The 21749-nt window shown below is 39.8% G+C and overlaps 1 protein-coding gene and 1 pseudogene across 6 annotated transcripts in view; one reads left to right on the forward strand and one right to left on the reverse strand.

Moving 5' to 3' along the window:
• NCK1 (NCK adaptor protein 1) overlaps positions 1-21749 on the forward strand; it is a 91787-nt gene that overhangs the window by 19547 nt on the left and 50491 nt on the right. The gene's annotated exons all lie outside the window — the stretch shown is intronic.
• Positions 20177-21226, reverse strand: LOC126948921 (RAD51-associated protein 1-like; annotated as a pseudogene).

Below are 21749 nucleotides of genomic sequence, written 5' to 3' on the forward strand. Positions count from 1 at the left end.
GAGTCCTTTCATAAAGTACAGGAAAAGATGGAAAATAAGTGAGAAAAGAAAAATAGTCAGAGGTCAACTTCCAAATAACAGAAGTACTAATAGACATCAGAGAAAAGAAGGAATTATTAGTAAAATATTCAAGAAAAATTCCCAGAATCAAGGAACATGATTTTGCAGAATGAGAGGCTCTCTGGGTACCCTGGAAAAATGAAAGAAAATAGATATACACTTTCAATTAAAGCCCAGTCAGGAAAATAGAGACCATACCAATTACTGTAACAGAATCTAAAATAAAAAGTTGTTTAGTCAGATATGGGTTGAGTTACATCTCCCTCAAAAAGATATGTTGAATTCCTAATCCCTAGTACTTAAGAATGTGACCTTATGTGCACTATTCACGATAGCAAATACTTGGAAACAACTCAAATGTCCATCAATAATAGAATGGATAAAGAAAATGTGGCACATATACACCATGGAATACTATGCAGCCACAAAAAAGGATGAGTTCATGTCCTTTGCAGGGACGTGGATGAAGCTGGAAACCACCATTCTCAGCAAAATACCACAAGGACAGAAAACCAAACACTGCATATTCTCACTCATAAGTGGGAGTTGAACACTGAGAACACATGGACCCAGGGTGGGGAACATCGCACATTGGGGCATGTTGGAGGGTGGGGGCTGGGGGAGGGATAGCATTAGGAGAAATACCTAATGTAAATGATGAGTTGATGGGTGCAGCGAACCAACATGGCACATGTATACCTATGTAACAAACCTGCACGTTGTGTACATGTACCCTAGAACTTATATATATGTGTGTGTATATATATTTATGTGTGTATATATGTGTATGTGTGTGTGTATATATGTGTGTGTGTGTGTACATATATATGGCCGGGCGCAGTGACTTACACCTGTAATCCCAGCACTTTAGGAGGCCGAGGCAGGCAGATCACGAGGTCAGAAGATCGAGACTGCCCTGGCTAACGTCGTGAAACCCTGTCTCTACTAAAAATACAAAAAAATTAGCCAAGCGTCGTGGTGGGCGCCTGTAGTCCCAGCTACTCGGGAGGCTGAGGCAGGAGAATGGCGTGAACCCAGGAGGCGGAGCTTGCGGTGAGCTGAGATTGCTTCACTGCACTCCAGCCTGGGCGACAGAGTGAGATTCCGTCTCAAAAAAAAAAAAACAAAAACAAAACAAAAAACCACCTTATTTCAAAATGGGATCTTTACAGAGGTAAACAAGAGGTTATTAGGGTGGACCCTAATCCAGCATGACTTCAGACCTTTTACAAAAGGGGGAGATTTTGACACACAGACAGAACACCAGGGAGAAGATGACTATCTACAAGCCAACTAGAAGGGAGCCTGGAGCAGATTCTTCCTAGCATCTTCAGAAAGAACATGTTCCTGCCTGAAGTACCTTGATTTCAAACTTCTGGCCTCCAGAACAGTGAGAATGTGTTTCCTTGATGCTGCCACTTGATATCTCATGGATATCTTGAACTTAAGACAATCAATAAACTTTTTTTTTTTTTTTTTTTGAGGTAGCGTCTTGCTCTGTGACCCATGCTAGAGTGCAATGGTACAAACATGGCTCAGTGCAGCCTCAACCTCCTGAGTTGAAGGGATCCTCATGTTTCAGCTTCCCATGTAGCCAAGACCACCTAGGTGTGTGTGCCACCATACTAGCTAATTTTTAGACCCTTTGTGGTGATGGGGTTCTCACTACTTTGCTCTAGCTGGTCTTGAACTCCTGGGCTCAAGCAGTCCTTCCATCTCAGCCTCCCAAAGTGTGGGGATTACGGGTGTTGGGCTACCACACCTAGCCAACAGACTGTTGATCCCTTCATTTTTAAACTGCACTCCAGGTCTGCTTTCTGCCCTCCACCCTACATTTGTTCATTCCTGTCTTTATCATTTCATTAAATGGTATTGCCATCCACTCAGTAGCTAGAAGCCAGGTGTCATACTTGATACCTTTCTCTTCCTCATTCTAACTCTCACATACTTCCAGTCCATCAGCAAATCCTATCTTTTCTACCTCCAAATACATCTTGAATTCTTCTGTTCTCTATCTGCATCACCACACCACTCAATTCAAGCAACCATCATCTCTTCACTTACACTGTTGGCCTCTTATTTTATTTTATTTTTTGAGACAGAATCTCACTCTGTCACCCAGGCTGGAGTGCAGTGGTACAGTCTTGGCTCACTGCAACCTCTGCCTCCTGGATTCAAGCAGTTCTTCTGCCTCAGCCTCCTGAGTAGCAGGGACTACAGGTGCTCGCCACTATGCCCAGCTGATTTTTGTATTTTTAGTAGAGATGGGATTTCACCATATTGGCAGGCTGGTCTTAAACTCCTGACCTCATGATCTGCCCGCCTCGGCCTCCCAAAGTGCTGAGATTACAGGCGTGAGTCACCATGTCCAGCTTCTATTTTTATTGTGGTAAACTGCATAAGCGTAAAGTTGAACTTCTTAACCATTTTAAGTAAACAGTTCAGTATTGTTAGGTATAATCGCATTGTTGTACAACCAGTCCCCAGAACTTTTTCATTTGTAAAACTGAAACTGTATGCATACTAACAACTCCCCAAGTCTCCCCTCCTCCTAGCCCCTGGTAACCACTGTTCTTTATGTTTCTCCTTTATGTTTGTGTAAATTTGTTTGCTCTAGGTATCTCATATAAATGCAGTCACATATTGTCTTTTCATGACTGGCTTATTTCACTTAATGTCCTGAAGGTTCATCCATTTTGTAGCACATGTCAAAAATTTTCTTCCTTGTTAAAGCTGAATAATATTCCATTGCTTATATATACCACATGTTGTTTATCCATTCATTTGTTGATTGAGCAGCTTGGGTTGCTTCCACATTTTAGCTGCTGAGAATAATGTTGCTATGAACATGGGTGTAGAAATACCTGTTCAGGTTCCTGCTTTCAGTTTTTCGATATACACTCAGAAGTTGAATTGCTGGATTATATGGTAAACTATTTTTATTTTTTGAGGAACCACCATACCATTTTCCATAGCAGCTGCACCATTTTACATTATCACTAACAGTGCACAAGAGTTCTAATATCACATTTTCACTAACACTTGTTTTCTGTGTTTTTTTTAAATAGTAGCTATCTTAATGGCGGTATCTCTGGTTTTGATTTGCGTTTCCATCATGGCTAGCGATAATGAGCATCTTTTCATGTGCTTGTTGGGTATTTGTATATATTTTGAGAAATGTCTATTTCGTTCGTTTGCCCATTTTTCATTTGGGTTATGTTTTTATTGAGTCTGAACTGGTCTTTTTATTTTTACTTTTGTCTGTCCACTTAACTCATTCTTCACACAGCAGCACACAACAGCCAGAGAAATGTTTTTAAGATTTCTGCATTAACGATATAACAGTAAATCTTACATGGCAGCATAATACAATGAAAGTTTACATTGCTTTCTCACATCACAGGGGGTGTGTGTGTGTGTGTGTGTGTGTGTGTGTGTGTGTTGAGGGGCACCTTTGCTTCATGCAGTCACTTGGAGCACAGGCACCTGTATCTTATGTCGCCACCATAATCAGCTTTGGCTTCTCAGATTGTTTTGGAAGGGGTAGTGTGTGTGGAGAAAGATTTTAGGGTCGAGACTAGAAGTGGCTTATATCACTTTTACCCTCTCAGTTCCATTGGTCAGAACTGAGTCATGTGATCTTATCTAATTGCAGGGTTGGCTGGGAAATGTAGTATAGCAGTGTTCTAATGAAGAGAACACAGTCATTAGTGAATACTAGCAGTCTCTGTCACAGCGTATATTGGATTATAATTTCCTTGCTTAAAACCCTTCTTATTACATGACTTTTTTAAAGACAGAGTCTCATTCTGTTGCCCAGGCTGGAGTGCAGTGGTGGGATCTCAGCTCACTGCAACCTCTGCCTCTCGGGTTCAAGCAATTCTTGTGCCTCAGCCTCCCAAGTAAATGGGATTACAGGCATGCGTCACCGTGCCCAACTAATTTTTTATGTTTTTCAGTAGACACAGCGTTTACCATGTTGGCCAAGGCTGGTCTCGTACTGCTGGCGTCAGGTGATCTGTCCACTTTGGCCTCCCAAAGCACTGGGATTACAGGCATGAGCCCCCATGCCTGGCCTACTTCTTATTACTTCTTATTACATGTAGAATAAAATTGGCCTGTCTCTCTCCCAACCTCACATTGTACCACTTTTGCCCTTGTTCTCTAGCCATGTTAGACTCGGTCATTTTCTATAACGTGAGTTTTTTTCCCCCTCCTGGAACCTATGTGCTTTGCAGTTTCTTTCGCTTGGAGCACTCTACTGTAAATATTTACATGACTGCCTCGTCATCCTTAAAATTTCCACTTAAATTTTTTATCTCTAACTGAAAGCTCTAATGAGAGTAGCACTCATATTCTCTGTCCTTTATGATAGCACTGCGTTAATCTTTGTCATAGCATTTTTTGCAACCTATAAAATATTTTATTTAAAAATATTTTATTTCCTCTGCTAGAAAGAGGTGTCTGTCTTGCTCACTGTTGTATCCCTGCATTAACTGGCCAATGCTTAGGATACATTAGTCATTCAGTAGATATGTTGTTGAAGGGAATCTGTTATATAGAACAGACTGAAATGGAGATAGTTGAATTTTAACCAAGGGCTCTTATGATAATTTAGGTGAGTTGCTGAGGGCTTGAGTTTTAGTGGTGTCAGTGTAAATGGAACAGAAAAGGATGGATGAGAGACATTTCAAGAGAAAAACCAACACAAATTGATGTGTGACTTAAGGAGCCTGGGTGAATTGGAAGATAATGATCTATAATTAACAGATTGGTAAAGAGGATAGAAGAGCTGGATTTTTGGAGATGATGCATATTCAATTTGAGGGGATGGCAAGATATTTAAGTAGAAATGTTGAGGAACAGTAGCTTGGATTAGAGAACACAATTGAAATTACAGAGCCTAGGCCAGAGGTGATACGATGAAGTTGTCATAAAAATGAACAAGCTATCTAGAGAGAGGGTATATGTGAGAAGAGCAGATGGCTCAGTGGAAGGAAAATGAGGAGCCAGAAATGGAAACCAGAAGCAGGTGGCACGGAGGGAGGGAAATCAATTTAATACAGGGGTAAGGAAACCAGTAGTTTCAAGAAAGAGGGATGATTAGGTTGGCTGCCTCCAGTATAGCTATTCCTTGTCATATGCATTTGAAAGTTGTGAAATGTTACCTTTTATTAAGTAGTTTGAGATCAGAGGGTACCATGGGTTTTATTTATTCTGTAAGAAAGTATAGTTTAACGAGAATGATAGAGTACAGCTTTGAGTTATTGTCTTGTCTTTTTTTTTGAAACAGGGTCCTTGCTCTGTGGCCCAAGCTGGAGTGCAGTGGCACAGCCTTGCTCACTGCAACCTCCATCTGCTGGGTTCAAGCGATTCTTGTGCCTCAGCCTCCCAAGTAGCTGGGATTACAGGCACCTGCCACAATGCCTGGCTAATTTTAGTATTTTTAGTAGAGACAGGTTTTCACCATGTTGGCCAGGATGAGCTCGAACTCCTGACCTCAAGTGATCTGCCCACCTCGGCCTCCCAAAGTGTTGAGATTATAGGTGTGAGCCGCTGCACCTGCCGAAGTTCTTATATTTTAGAGATATTTACTTAAATATTTATGGATGAAAATGTTTATTTTTTAGAGATATACACAAATATTTACAGACAAATTTTTAGAGTTATACACTGAAATATTTACAGAAAAAAGTTTTTTGCTTCAAAATATTTCAGCAAGGAAACAGGAATGGGTGAAAATATGGATATTGTGGCCATGGACAAGTGACCATGAATTGATGATTTTAGCTACATAGTGGGTTTAAGGGGGGGTTTGTTCTCTTCTTTAATCTGTGTTTGAAATTTTGCATAATAGAAATTATGAAAGGAAGGAATTGTCTTTTCCAGCTATAACCTTGGGCACATTACTTAAACTTTTTTGAGACAGGGTCTTGCTCTGTCACCCAGGCTGGAGTGCAGTGGGTCGATACTCTTCAGCTCGTTAAGTAGCTGGGGCTACAGGTGCGTCCCACCATGACTGGTTAATTTTTGAGTTTTTTGTAGAGACGGGATTTTGTCATGTTGCCCAGGCTGGCCTCGAACTCCTGGGCTCAAGTGATTTCGCCTGCCTCGACCTCCAAAAGTGCTGGGATTACAAGTGTGAGCCACTGCGCCCAGCGTAGTTAAACCTTTGAAGCCTTAGTTTCTTCAGTTAAAAATGGTGATATTAATACTGATTTTATCAGTTTGCTGTGGTGATTAATGACAATGTGTTAAAACCACTTAGCATGCTTACTCGGTGCACTCATTGTCCAGTAAATATTTCTGAAGTGAAATACAGTGAGATAATACAGTTAGGCATCAAGGTTAAGGGGTTTGTAACAGGAGAAAAGGTTCTGCGCTCTTTATAGCAACCTTTCTTAAGAGATATGTTCTTTTTAGAATGCTGTAAAGTTGGAATGACTAACTTAAAAGCTTCCATAGACATTTGTTTATTTTGGCATGTTTTTAGTAGGAGTTTTCTCATCTGAACATGTACAAAAGCAGCAGTACAGTGGTATTTCGTCTGTTCTAAACCACATCCTTTTACTGAATCTTATTCCGGAAGCATTTATAAGGCAGGTGTCCCTTTGAAAGACATTGTCCTTTAAAATAGTTTGAAAGTAAATTTTCAATTAACATTAAAATCAAATGAGGGAATACTTAAAATGGAAGCATGGGTTAATAAAATTGTATTAACACTAACTTCTTAGAGCACCTGACTTAAAGTATATGTTTTTTGGTAGTAACTTGGCTATAGGTAGTATATAGTTATCGTTTTATTTATTCTTTTGTGGTAAAACTTGGTTATGGATAGATTGTACTTGTCCTTTGGTATCCATGAGGTATTGGTTCCAAGACTCCTTGCAGAGACCAAAATTTGAGGATGCTTGAGTGTCTTGTGTAAAATGGGGTAGTATTTACATATAACCTATGCACATTCTCCTGTATACTTGAACTCATCTTTAGGTTACCTAATACATTGTAAGTGGTATTTAGGTAGTTAATACTGTATTGTTTAGGGAATAATGACAAGGAAAAAAAGCCTGTATACGTTTAGTACAGGCCCTTTTTTTTCCCTGAATGTTTTAAATCCACAGCTGATTGAATTCGTGGATGCGGAACCCATGGATACAGAGCCAGCTGTACTAAGAAATTGCTGTCACAGTCTGTAGATGTCATACAATTTTGTCTCCAGATAAATAAGAGACCTGTGAACACAAAGGAAACTTTCCTTATGCCTTTTCATTCTCATGTTTTTAAAGTTTGTTCATTTTTTGTTTAGGGAACTTTAATGAGTCACTTAAGCAGAGTTTGGAACTGTCCTGTAGCTACATGATCAGTCATTTTTTTTCCTATCTTTCTTTTTCTTTTTTTCTGACATGGAGTTTTGCTCTTATTGCCCAGGCTGGAATGCAATGGCGCAATCTCAGCTCACTGCAACCTCCACCTCCCGGGTTCAAGCGATTCTTGTGCCTCAGCCTCCCAAGTAGCTGGGACTACAGGCGTGCGCCACCACACTCGGCTAATTTTTGTTTTATTAGTAGAGACGGGGTGTCACTATGTTGGCCAGGCTGGTCTCGAACTCCTGACCTCAGGTGATCCACCTGCCTCGGCCTCCCAAAGTGCTGAGATTACAAGCATGAGCCGCTGTGCCCAGCCCCTATGTTTTATATTGTATTTTATTTCTATAGAAATAAGGTTTCACTGTGTTTTCTGGACTGGAGTGCAGTGGCTATTCACAGGCACCATCATAGTGCACTGAGGCCTCCAACTCTTGGCCTCAAGTGATCTTCTCACCTTACTCAGGAGTGCACCGCCATGCTCAGCATTTGTTTTCTATCTTAACATAAAATGGAAAAAAGTTACTGTTGCCTTTTCTTCTGATAAATAGCAGCCTAAGTAAGACTGGTAGTTTGGAATAAAGGATAAGTTACAAAGGCAGGAAGGTGAGGAAAGAATTGTTTAAAAATGAAGGTAAGAAGGAGAAAAAGAAGTTGAGAGATAAAGTTTATATTTTCCTGTGCTTTAATATCATCTTGCAGTGAATTAGTTGAAAATTGCTTTGCCAGTTACATGTAATTGGTGACTTTTAAGTTATTTGCCACCTGGAACAGACATAACTTCTTTAACATAAAACTCAGATAACAACTGTCATTGAATTTGTGTTTCCACAAAATTGGTGGTGGAATTTTTAGCATTAGGTAGGAGAATAGGACAGGGAAAGACAGCTATGTCTCAGACACTGTACTGTTTTACCTATTTTGTTAAGTCCTCACAGCAATCCTGTAGGTAGGTGTTATACTGAGGCACAGAGTTTTGATAACTTCATCAGTGTTACACAGATAATAAATGACAGAGCAAGAATTCATACTGTAATGTTTCTGTTCTCGTTATCTTTTATTCATTGCCTTTGTTATTCTTTCCTTCTTCTCCTTCTCCTTCTCCTTCTTCTCCTCCTCCTCCTCCTCCTTCTCCTTCTCCTCCTCCTTCTCTTTCTCCTCCTCCTCCTTCTCGTCTTTCTCCTCCTCCTCCTCCTTCTCCTCCTCCTCCTTCTCCTTCTCCTCCTCCTTCTTCTCGTCTTTCTCCTCCTCCTCCTCCTTCTCCTCCTCCTTCTCCTTCCTCGTCCCCACTCCCCCCTTCTCCCCCCTTCTCCCCCCTCTCCCCTCCTCCTCCTCCTCCCCCTCCTCCTCCCCCTCCTGCTCCAATAGAGTCTTGCTCTTGTCGCCCAGGCTGCAGTGCAATGGCATGATCTCTGCTCACTGCAACCTCCTCCTCCTAGGTTCAAGCTATTCTCCTGCCTGAGCCTCCCAGGTTGCTGGAATTACAGGCACCTGCCACCACTCCCAGCTAATTTTTGTATTTTTAGTAGAGACGGGGTTTTGCCATGTTGGCCAGGCTGGTCACGAACTCCTGACCTCGTGATCTGCCTGCCTCAGCCTCCCAAAGTGCTGAGATTACAGGCGTGAGCCACCGCGCCCGGCCCCCCCTTGCTTTATTTTATGATTCCATTCAGTTATTAGTCTTGTTGGTTTTTAAAAAGAGTTTTATTGAGATATGATTCACATACTATACAGTTCACTCATTAAAAGTATACAATTCAGCTTTTAGTATATTCAGAGTTGTGCAACCATCACCACAATATTAGAACTTTTTTTTTGACACGGCGTTTCGCTGTGTCACCAGGCTGAAGTGCAGGGGCGAAATCTTGGCTCACTGCATCCTCTGCCTCCTGGGTTCAAGTGATTCTCCTGCCTCAGCCTCCTGAGTAACCAGGACTCCAGACGCCTGCCACCACGCCTGGCTAATTTTTTGTATTTTTAGTAGGGATAGGGTTTCACCATGTTGGCCAGGATGGTGTCAATCTCTTGACCTCGTGAGCCACTGCACCTGGCCTTATTAGAACATTTTAATCACCTCCCAAAACAATGCCATACTCATTAGTTGTCACCCCTAACCTTCCCTCTCTGCGTCCTAGGAAACCGTTAATCTGCCTTCTGTCTCTATACATTTGCTCATTCTGAACCTTACATATAAGTGGCATCATATAATATATGGTCCTTTGTGACTGCTTTCTTTCACTTAGCTCAGTGGGTTTTTTTTGTTTGTTTGTTTTGTTTTTTTCTTTTTTGAGGCAAGGTCTTGCTCTGTCGCTCAGACTGTAGTGCAGTGCTTGATCACGGCTCACTGCAACCTCTGTCATCCAGGCACAAGTGATCCTCCTGCCACAGTCTCCTGAGTAGCTGGGACTGCAGGCATGTGCCACCATGCCAGGCTAATTTTTTTTTTTTTTTTTTTTTTGTAGAGAGAGTCTCACTATGTTGCTCAGGCTGGTCTTGAACTCCTGGGCTCAAGTGATCCTCTCACCTCTGCCTCCCAAATAGCTAGGATTATAGCATGAGCCACTGCACCCAGCAACTTGATGTTTTTAAGGTTCATCCATGTTACAGCACATACTATTACTTCATTCCTTTTTATTGCTGAATAATACGTAATTTTACAGTTAATACCACATTTTATCCATTCATCAGTTTACAGGCATTTGAGTTTTTTCTCCCTTATGGCTATTACAAATAATATGGCTACTGGCATTCGTGTACATGTTTTTAACAAGTTATTGTGGTAAGATATGTGTAACATAAAATTTACCATTTTAACCATTTTTAAGTGTACAGTATTAAGTATATTCACATTGTTACGCAACCATCACCACTACCAGTTTGCATAACTTTTTCATTTTTGCCACCTGAAACTCTGTACCCGTTAAACAACAACTCCCAAGTCTGCCATCCCCCCAGCCTCTGGCAACCACCATTCTACTTTCTGTCTCTATGAATTTGACAAGTCTTGGAACCGTGTATAAGTGAAATAAATCATACAGTATTTGTCCTTTATGACTGGCTTATTTCACCGAGTACAGTGTCTTCAAGGTTTATTCACATTGTAGCATGTGTCAAAGTTCCTCCTCCACCAAAGGCTGGTACTTTTCCACTGAATCTATATTTACCACATGTTATTTACTCATTCAACTGATGATGGACACTGAGGTGGAGTTTTGCTCTTGTTGTCCAGGCTGGAGTGCAGTGGCACGATCTCTGCTCATTTGCAACCTGCGCCTCCTGGGTTCAAGTAATTCTCCTGCCTCAGCCTCCCAAGTATCTGGGATTACAGGCATGGGCCACCACGCCTGGTTAATTTTGTATTTTTAATAGAAATGGGGGTTTTGCCATGTTGGTCAGGCTGGTCTTGAACTCTTGACCTCAGGTGATCCACCCGCCTCAGCCTTCGAAGGTGCTGAGCCATCATGCCCGGCCTGATGATGGACACTTCGGTTGCTTCCACTTTTTGGCTATTGTGAATAATGCTGTTACAAACATGGGTGTACAAATATCTATTTGAGTTCTCACTTTTACTTTTTTTGGGTTTATATCCAGAAGTGAAATTGCCTGGATCATATGGTAATTCTGTTTCTTATTTTTTGAAGAACTGCCATATGGGTTTCCACAGTGGCTGTACCATCTTATCTTCCCACCAGCAATGCACAAGGGTTCTAATTTTCTACATCTTTACCAACAATTGTTATTTTCTGTCATCGTCATCTTTTTTTAAATAGCCATGGTGATGGTTGTGAGGTGGTATTATCTCATTGTGGTTTTGATTTGGATTTTTCTAGTGGCTAGTGATATGATCATCTTTTCATGTGCTTATTCACTGTTTGCATATCTTCTTTGGAGAACTGTCTATTCAGTTCCTTCCCCATTTTTGTGTTGGACTTTTATTTTATTCTTTTTAGAGACAAAGTCTCACTGTATCACTCAGGCTGGAACGCAGTGACATAATCATGGCTCATTGCAATCTCATCCTTCTGGGCTCAAATGATCCTCCTGTCTCAGCCTCCTGAGTAGCTAGGACTATAGGTGTATGCCACTGCCTGGCACATTTATTTATTTTTTGTAGAGATGGGGGTCTCACTATGTTGCCCAGGTAGGTCTTGAACTTTTTAGCCTCAAGGGATCCTCCTATCTCAGCCTCCCAAAGTGCTGGGATTATAGGTGTGAGTCACCACACCCAGCTGGATTGTTTGTTGTTGTTGTTGACTTGTAAGAGTTCTTTATATATTCTGAATTTCAGTGTCCTGTCAGATGTGATTCCAAATATTCCTTTCTGTAGGTTGCCTTTTCACTGTATTAATTTAGTGTCCTTTCATATACAAAGTATGTTAAAAGATCTTAATTTTGATGAAGTCCAGTTTCACTCTTTTCGGTCACCTGTGCTACTGATGTCCTGGATTATCTGAGTGGGTTCTGGTAATCACACGAGTCCTTATCAGAGGGAATCAGTTAGTCCAAGAAAGGGATGTGATGATGAAAGCAGAAATCTTGATGATGCGACCAAGAGCAAAGGAATGTAAGCAGCTTCTAGGAGCTAGAATAGACAAAGAACAGGTTCTTCTCTAGAGCCTCCTGAAGGAATGCAGGCTTTGATTGTAGCTTTGTAATCTACTCCATCCAGGCTGCTGCAAATGCCAAGCATGCCTGTAAGACCTGTTTTAGACTTAATGACCTGTAGAACTGTAATGACCTCTAGAACTGAGTAAGTTCTTTAGTGGTGGTTTCTGAGATGGGTACAACTATCACTCAACAGCAATGTACACTGTACTCAATGTGTAGTCTTTTATCCCTCACGCCACCACCCTTATTCATATGCTTTTGCGTCCTCATAGCTTAGCTCCCACTTATGAATGGAGACTATATGACGTTTGGTTTTCCATTCCTGAGTTAATTCAGTTAGAATAATGGTCTCCAGTTCCATCCAGGTTGCTGCAATTGCCATTATTTTATTTCTTTTTATGGTTGAGTAATAGTCCATGGTATATATACACACCATATTTTCTTTACCCACTCGTTAATTGATGGACATTTGAGCTGGTTCCATATTTTGCAGTTGTGAATTGTGCTGCTGTAAACATGCATGTGCAAGTATCTTTTTCGTATAATGACTTCTTTTCCTCTGGGTAGATACACAGGAGTGGGATTGCTGGATCTACTTTCAGTTCTTTAAGGAATCTCCATACTAGTTTACATTCTCACAAACATTGTAAAAGTGTTCCCTTTTCACCATATCCATGCCAACATCTATTTTTTGATTTTTTTTTATTGTGGCCATTCTTGCAGGAGTAAGGTAGTACTGCATTGTGGTTTTGATTTGCATTTCCCTGATAATTAGTGATGTTGAACGTTTTTTCATATGTTTGTTGGCCATTTGTGTATCTTCGTTTGAGAACTGTCTATTCATGTCCTGAGTCTGTTTTTTGATGGGATTGTTCTTCTTTTGCAGATTTGAATTCCTTGTAGAGTCTGGATGTTAGTCCTTTGTCAGATGTATAGATGGTGAAGATTTTCTTCCACTCTGTGGGTTGTTTACTCTGCTGATTGTGTCTTTTGCTGTGCAGAAGCCTTTTATTTTAATTAAGTCCCATCTCTTTATGTTTGTTTTTGAGGCATGAGACTGTTGATAGAATCTACATCTTGCTTTGCTCAGATTGGCTTAAACCCTACATAGATTCTAATCCATCACCAAGTGTTGACATCTTCCATGGAAATTTGAGAAGGGTTAGTGATATAAGCCAGTGGTACCTGTTGCTTCTACTGGTATTGAGGCAGGAATTACTATTCATCATTACCTTCTTTTACTACCTATTCTAGATTTCCTTTATGCTGGGCCAGCATTTAAGCTGGTTTAAGTTGCTTGTGTCCTTTAGGCTTCCATCCTTGTGGGACTTGAGCCTTTAGTTGCCTTGCCTGTTTTGAGCCATGGTTGCTGTAATTTCCTGTTTGCCCTATTACCAAGCGTGGAAATACCCTGCATTCCAGATTGCTCCCTAATCCCATTGTGTACAACAGGTCCTAATAATCAGGGTCTCTTATCACTGCTAGTATATTTATTCCTTTCTTTGCCTGCTTGTTCATCAGTATGAGAAGCCCATAGTGACCAAGTGGTGGTTGTGGCTTTAGGCTCTGTGAACCCCTACTGTGGAAGCATTACCCTCAGGATCTCTAGTACAGCAGAGATTTTAAATTGTGGGGATAGGAAATCCACATGCTGTAAGTGCGTTACTGGGAGTGATGGTGAAGAGTCAACCTAACTTCTCTACACCTTGGTTTTAAGCCTAGCCATTGGTTCAGTGCATATGCTGCATCCCAAATGACCAGCAGAATGACTTCTTAATCGAGCTTTTAATTTAATGCACCACTTTATGATTTTGTTAGCCTCACAGTTTCTAGGTGATGTGGTATGTGGTGTAGGACCAGTGGATGCCATGGTCATGTGCTTAATGTTGTATCTTCTTGCCCATTAAACGAGTCCTTTGGTTTGAGGTGATGTTAAAGGGAATCCCAGATTGGCAAAGCAAACATTTTGAAGCCATTGAGGTACTGTAAATGTCCAGAGACACTCAGGGTTGGAAAGGCAAACTCATTTCTATAGTAAGTGTATATCCTACTTCCCCTGGAATGCAAAGGTTCCAGTTCCATCCTGCTACCTGCTCAGTTCTGTTCTGGTAAGTTGTTTCCTGCATTTTGCTGTGTTCCTAATTTTGCTAGATTTTCTTCTCTTATTAGTACTTTTAATTATATTTTTCAGAAATAAGCTGTTGTTTTTGTTTTGTTTTTTTGAGATGGAGTTTTACTCTTGTTGCCCAGGCTGGAGTGCAGTGGCGCTACTATCTCGGCTCACCACAGCCTCCACCTCCCGGGTTCAGGCAATTCTCCTGCCTCAGCCTCCCAAGTAGCTGAGGTTACAGGCATATGCCACCACGCCCAGCTAATTTTGTATTTTTAGTAGAGACGGGGTTTCTCCATCTTGGTCAGGCTGGTCTTGAACTACTGACCTCAGGTGATCTGCCCGCTTCGGCCTCCCAAAGTGCCAGGATTATAGGCATGAGCTGCTGCGCCTGGCAAGCTGATTTTTTTGATAATGGGGATGTGCTGAACAGTTTTCACTTTAACATAGTCAACTATATGATTCCATTTGTATGGAATTCAAGAAAAGGCAAACTGATGACAGCCTATCAGTGCTTGCCAGTCTGGAGAGAAATGACTGTAAAGGGGCATAATATAACTTTTTTGGGTGATGCAAGTGTTTTAGATCTTGATTGTGGTGTGGGTTACACGACTGTATACATTTGTCAAAACTCATTAAACTGTACACTTAAAATTAGTTTTGTAGGTGAATTATATCTCAAAGCTGATTTTGAAGAAATAAGAGGAAATTAATGTACTTATCCTTTTCCATAATATCTTTTCCTTTGTGGTTTATGCTTTTTGATTCTTAAGTTTGAGAAACTCTTCTCTACTCTGGGTTTTTTTCCCCTTATTTTCCAATTCATTAATTACTGCTATTTATTTCCCTTCTTGTCTCAAAATAAGATATGGTAAGACCTACAGAGACCAAAAAGACTGTCATGGAAGAAGAGTTTTGTACTCACTGTTACCTAGAAACAGGAGACAGGCATGTTATCGAAGGCCCCATGGGAAAGCACCAAGGTTGGTCAGGAAGCAGAAGGAGTAGAAAAGCGTAGGCCAGAGCTTATATTGTGGTTTCTGTGGAAAAGAATGGGCGACTGGGCGCGGTGGCTCATGCCTGTAATCCCAGCACTTTGGGAGGCCGAGGTGGGTGGATCACGAGGGCTAGATATCGAGACCATTCTGGCCAACATGCTGAAACCCCATCTCTACTAAAAATACAAAAATTAACTGGGTGTGATGGGGTGTGCCTGTAGTTCCAGCTACTGGGGAGGCTGAGGCAGGAGAATCGCTTGAACTCAGGAGAAGTGGAGGTTGCATTGAGCAGGGATTGTGCCATTGCCCTCCAGCCTGGCGACAGAGCGAGACTCCGTCTCAAAAAAAAAAAAAAAAAAAAAAAAAAAGAGCAAGACAGGGTAGACAAACTTGAGTAAATTTGGATCATTTGAAAATTTTGGTGGGTTCTGGGTTATAGGTATGGTCCCTGGTTGGCCGGTACCTGGCCCTGGGGTATATTAGGGCAGAAGGAATACTAGCCTGGTGTGTGAGAGTTATTTAAAGAAGATGGTTGTGGTATAGACTCTAGATTGCTTAGTTGCATATCAGAGGTGTGTTCAGAGGCAAGTTGCTTGCTATCTCTAGGAATTAACCCTGGGAGGTACAGTCGCTCCCGGGTTTGTAGGACCCAAGATGTCAAAACATCATAAAATGTAGAGAAAATTTAAGAAGATTAACATACTTATGTTTTCTTTAGGTTTACTCTTTTTTTTTTTTTCCTAGTTTCTTGATTGAGTATATTAGTTAAGCATATTCAGTCTTATTGTTTTGTTTCAAGAGCATTAAGACTGTAATTTTAGCTGAGCTGCACATTTTGATGGCATGGTATATTTATTGTCATTCAGTTCTGATTTTTATAGTTTATCATTTTAAATTTAGAAGTTCATTTCTAAGTTAACAAATATTTGAAAATGTTGATTTCAACATTATATCATGGTTAGATATAATGTCTTAGATAAAAGTTCCTTGAACATTTTTTTGTTTTTCATTGTGACTTTATTTTGAAAATGTTTCACATGTACTTGAAAATAATTATATTTTTATTTTTTTGTTTGGTGGAGGGTTCTTTATATAACTTAGATCAAATTTACTAACTTTGTGGATCAAATATTATATCTACTTACTGGTGTTCAGACATTCTGATCTGTCTGTTTCTAATGTAAGTAAATTAGAGGCTCATGCAGTGATTGAAGATTAATTTTTTTCTTGGAACTTTCTTTTTGCCTTATTTTGATAGCTGTGTATAAGGCTTTGGTATGTTTTTAGTTTATTTTATTATTATTTTTTTATATATATATATATCTCATGTCTCCATACCTTCTAATATTGCAATAAAATTGTTTTGTCTGATGTTAAAATTGCTATAACACCTTTTTTTAAAAATGGCCATACCACTTTTTTTAAAAAAAGGTTTGCCAGAATTTAGTTTTTTTCATCTTCTCTTTGTTAATGTTTTAGTTCACTTTTATAAACAGCTTTAGTTGAATTTGTGTGTTGTTTTTATTTTCTATTACTTTATTTTATTTTATTTTATTTAGTTTTTGAGACCGAGTCCCACTCTGTTGCCCAGACTGGAGTACAGTGGCACAGTCTCGACTCACTGCAACCTCTGCCTCCTGGGTTCAGGTGATTCTTGTGCCGCAGCCTCCCGAGTAGCTGGGATTACAGGCGCACACTCCCACACACCCCGTAAATTTTTGCATTTTTAGTAGAGATGGGGTTTTGCCATGTTGACCAGGCTGGTCTCTTAACTCCTGACCTCAGGTGATCCTCCCACCTTGGCCTCCCAAAGTGCTGGGATTACAGGCATGAGCCACTGTGCCCAGCCTGTATGTTATTTTTGTTATTTTCTGTTACAAATGAGTTAAATTCATTCACATCTATTTTGATTATGATATATCTAGATTTTTGTCATGTTGCTTTGTTTGCCATCCTTTTTCTTTGCTTCTCTTCTCCTTTCCTGTTGTTTTTTATTGATACATAATATTTTACATATTTATGAGGCACATGTGACATTTTGTTGCATAGGATGTGTAGTGATCAAGTCAGGGTATTTGGGATATCTATCACCTTGAGTATTTATAATTTCTATGTTTTGGCAACATTTAAAGTCCTCCTTTCTATCTACTTTGAAATACACAGTTTTGCTAACTGTAGTCACCCTACTCTGCTATAGAATATTAGAATTTTTATACTTTAACAATATGTTTGTGTACATTGACCAGCCTCTCTTCATTACCTACCACCCATGCACCCTTCTCAGACTTTGGTGTCTGTCATTCTACTGTCTACCTCTATGAGATCAATCTTTTAAACCCACTGAATGAGTGAGAACATACTTGTCTTTCTAGTCCTGACTTATTTCACTTAACATAATGACCTCCAGGTCCATCCATGTTGCTGCAGATGACATGATTTCATTCTTTTTTAATGACCGAATAGTATTCCATTGTGTATATATGCTGCCTATATCCATTAATCTGTTTTTGTTTGTTTGTTTGTTTTTAAAGACAGGGTCTCACTCTGTCGCCCAGGCTGGAGTGCAGTGGTGCAATCATGGCTCACTGCAGTGGGTAGCTGGGACCACAAGCATACCCACCACACCTGGCTAATTAAAAAAAACATTTTTTTGTAGAAATGGGGGTTTCACTATGTTGCCCAAACTGATCTCAAATTCCTGGGTTCAAGCAGTCCTCCTGCCTTGGCCTCCCAGAGTGCTAGGATTATAGACCTAGCACTGTACCTGGCCGTGTGTATCTGTTGATGAACACTTAGCTTAATTACATATATTTGCTATTGTGAATAGTGCTACAATAAACACGCAAGTGCACGTATCCCTTTGATACACTGATTTCTTTTTCTTTGGATAACTACCCAGTAGTGGGATTGCTGGATCGTGTGGTAGTTCTGTTTTTAGTTTTTTGAGAAATTTTCATACTGTTTTCCAGAAAGTATGTACTAATTTACATTCTTACTAACACTGTGTAAGAGTTCCCTTTTTTCTATCCTTACCAGTGTCTTTTTTGTCTTTTGTTTTCTTTTTATTTATTATTTCGAGACGGAATCTCACTGTTACCCAGGCTGGAGTGCAGTGGTACGATCTCAGCTCACTGCAACCTCTGCCTCCCAGGTTCAAGTGATTTTCCTGTCTCAGCCTCCCAAGTAGCTGGGACTACAGGTGTGTGCCACCATGCCTGGCTAATTTGTATTTTTAGTAGAGATGGGATTTTGCCATGTGTTGGCCAGGCTGGTCTCAAACTGCTGACCTCAAGTGATCTGCCTGCCTTGGCCTCCCAGAGTGCTGAGATTACATACGTGAGCCACCACACCTGGCCTTTTTTGTTATTTAAATAATAGCCACTTTAACTTGGGTGAAATGATATTTCATGTGGTTTTCATTTGCATTTCCCTAATGATTAGTGATGTTGAGCATTTTTTCATATACTTGTTTGCCATTTGTATGCCGTTTTTTGAAAAATATCTATTCATGTCCTTAGCCTACTTTTAAATGGGATTATTGGTGGGGATTTTGTTTTTGTTGTTAGAGTTCCTTGTATATTCTAGATATTAGTCACTTGTTGAATAGTTTGCACATATTTTCTCCCATTCAGCAGATTGTCTCTTCACCCTTTTTTTTAGACAAATGCTCACTTTAATCACAATTCTAAATTAATTATTTTCACATTAACACAGATGTTCCCATAAACTGAGAAGAATTAAGTATTATACATTTTTAAATGGTTAATATGATTTGAAAATTTTTTATAAAAATTGATCAGAAGCTAGTAGAAATTCCCACTGTAAATATAAAATATTGGTTACAATTGTTTTTCACAGTAAACTGAGATCTAAGCTTCCTAAGAAGCTGTATTATCTAATATCATAATAGGGATGGCTAAATACTTGACAACTACTTTCTGAAGAACTGGCTTAACAAAAAGTTAATATTTGAAGAAACAGCTTTTCCCTTGTTTATAAGAAAAAGGCTCACATTTTGGCAGAGCTCTCATTTTATAGTGTGGACAATCAGAAGCAGGTGGATGTTGGTGGGGCGCAGTGGCTCATGCCTGTAATCCCAGCATTTTGGGAGGCCAAGGCGGGCAGATCACTTGAGGCCAGGAGTTCAAGACCAGCCTGGCCAACATGGTGAAACCCTGTCTCTACTAAAAATACAAAAATTAGCTGGGTGTGGTGGTGGTTGCCTGTAATCCCACCTATTCGGGAGGCTGAGGCATGAGAATCACTTGAACGTGGGAGGTGGAGGTTCCAGTGAGCCGAGATTGCACCAGCCTGGGTGATAGAGCAAGATTCCCTCTCAAAAAAAAAAAAAAGAAAAAAAAAAGAAAAAAGGTGGCTGCAATGGTATCAAGAAAAAAGCATTTCAAAACATTTCCACTTTTATTAAAGGTTTTGACAATGAAAGTATCATTAAATGTCTTTAAATTATATTTGCTATAGAATAACCATCTAAATAGGAGACACATGCCATAATACACCAACCATTTTAGTATGTAAAATACTTCTGAACTCTTACTATAAAAAGATTTGGCTAAAATACAAAGCATCTTTGCAGTAAAACTGATAATGTAGCTTAAGTAGCTTATGAGATTTCAGAAATGTCTTATGAAAGAAATGAGAATGTTTCCCTGTGTGAGATAAAACTGAACGGTTAACGTTAAGGTGCTATAAACTAGACAAAGCTAGAAAGGCACATCATGTAACCAGAAAAGAACGGCATGTGATGTGGACTTCCTCCATGTCAAACTGACAGGAAAATAGAATATGCTCTCCAGAAGGAAAGGCATGAGAAGATAATTCTTACAAACAAAGCTCTCATTGAGATATTGAAGAGCTTTACAGAGAACATAATCATAAAATGGCTAGAGATCATTTATAGGACATGGTAATGGAATCCTTTATATTACAATACCTGCCTCAGATATAAACACAAATCAAATACAAACACCCTTGTGAAGCTGTGCTGCTTTCAGCCAAACATTTCGCAGGTACCACAGTCAGCGTCTAGTAGCATTTGGATGCAAAGGTTTAACTTGTGCTGATCTGGACAAGCCACAGCAGAGACTCTGATTTGGAGACTTCATGGACACTCCTGCCAGTGGGCTGCTGCTATTGCTGCTATTTCCAGATGCTGGTGGAACCATTTAGGTCTCTTGCTTTCAGCTGAAGGACTGCATATTTGTAATGGTTTCCTAGTAGCATCTGAAGAAAGATCAATCTCTTTTGGCGAGGACTGAGATTCTGATTTGACAGCAGCCGGAGCAGTCTACCAAAGTCACTAAAGGATTACATTTGGATTTAGATTTCTTCTCTTTCTTTTCTACTGGGGATTTACCTTCACTACTACTACTACTACTTTTTTCTTTGGTTAATTTCTTTAACTTTACTTTTTCTCATAGAGAAGTCTGCGTCATTATCCACACTCTCACCAAAATCAGAATCAACCTCAGAATCTTCACCAGTTGCCAAGTCTGGTTCAGTGTCATTAGCACTATCGCCATCACTGCCTTCCAGAAGAATTTTCCTCTGTTGTACCGCAGCTTTAGATGCTGCTTTTCTTTTCCCTTCAATGCCACCATCGTCTTTCTCGGTAATCTTATCCAAATCTAAATAATCACTGGCTACACTGCAATTAGAGATATGAGGAGACTTATTCTCTGTTTCTGTTCTACTATTGCCATGTTTTTCAACTCTTTTATCTTGAGACTTCTGCACATTAGTGGTGACTGTTGGAAGTTCCTTCACTGATAAAGCTAGTGCAAACTTCTAAGTCTCTCTGGTAGAGCTTGTCATCTAAAGCCATTCTTTTTGTTAGGGGTTTTCTCTTCTAGTGGGACTTCTTTCTGGAGATCATTCAAATTAGGTTTTGGTTTATCTTGTTTTAACTCCTTTGATGTTCTGGATTTCTTGTTTAAAGGTACAGTTGCAAAAACAAAATCATCACTGTCAGAGTTGTCAAACTGTGAGTAATTGATTGGTTTCTTACATCTCACAGGCTGCAGCATGGTCCCTTTCAAGGCTTGATATTTATACTTCCCAAGTTCTTGTTGGCTGTAGTGGTTGTTTCAGTTCCCACCCAAAACCAGACATTGGTGCTCTCCCTTCACTCTCGATTGTTTCCTTTGTTGTGCAGAAGCTTTTTGTTTGTTTATTTAATATAATCAGTTGGCTTTAAATATGTGGATTTATTTCTGAATTTTCTGTTTTATTCTATTAGTCTGCGTGTCTGTTTTATACCAGTACCATGCTGTTTTGGTTACTGTAACCTCGTAATGTGTTTTGAAGTCAGGTAGTTTTATTCTTTTTGCTCAAGATTGTTTTGGTTGTTTGGGCTTCTTTTTGGTTTCATATGAATTTTAAGATTGGTTTTTCTATTTCTGTGAAAAAAGACATTGGTGTTTTGATAGTAATTGCATTGAAAATGTAGATTGCTTATGGCAGTATGGTCATTTTAATGATGTTAATTCTTATCCTTGAGCATGGGATGTCTTTCCATTTGTTTGTGCCCTCTTTAATTTATTTTATCCAGTGTTTTGTAGTTTTTATAGCTATTGTAAAGAGGGAATGCCT

Source organism: Macaca thibetana, chromosome 2, assembly GCF_024542745.1.
Source record: "Macaca thibetana thibetana isolate TM-01 chromosome 2, ASM2454274v1, whole genome shotgun sequence".
In the NCBI taxonomy this organism is placed as follows: domain Eukaryota; kingdom Metazoa; phylum Chordata; class Mammalia; order Primates; family Cercopithecidae; genus Macaca; species Macaca thibetana.